Here is a 617-nt window from a genome sequence, read left to right on the forward strand (position 1 = left end):
ATATATATATATATATATATATATATATATATATATATATATATATATATATAATTATAAGAATAAAAGCATACCAATTCTTTAGTTGTTCAGCTCGAGGTATTTTTGGTTCAATCATTATTGTTGAATGAGTTCTTGTGGATAGAGAAATGCCTAGTTTATTTAAGGAATGATATAAGATAAGGTAGTAAGAAGTTATACATTTTAAATCATGTTAATAATGAAATACAATTTACCTTTGAAGTGAACAACTGTGATGTAGTCCAAAGATATTACAGGGTAGTTTCCCGCTTCAATTTCTTGACTTATTTGAATGCCCTCTTTATCAACAAATCCTCCCCAAGTAGTTAATATGATCGGCTTCAACCTGTTTTTTTAGTTTGCATGGGAGAAATAAAGACAATATAAATAAATGATTTATATCTCTTTTTATAACGAATTTAATTTTTTAGAATAAGTGTATTGTAGACGCCTAATTCTAAATTAAAGAAATGAATATGTATTATTATATTTTTTATTGTAAGTACTAATTTATTATATATATAAAATTTAATAAGAGTAATAGAATGGGGAATCTCACACACACACACACACACATATATATATATATATATATA

This window comes from Ipomoea triloba, chromosome 16 (assembly GCF_003576645.1).
Source record: "Ipomoea triloba cultivar NCNSP0323 chromosome 16, ASM357664v1".
Lineage (NCBI taxonomy): Eukaryota > Viridiplantae > Streptophyta > Magnoliopsida > Solanales > Convolvulaceae > Ipomoea > Ipomoea triloba.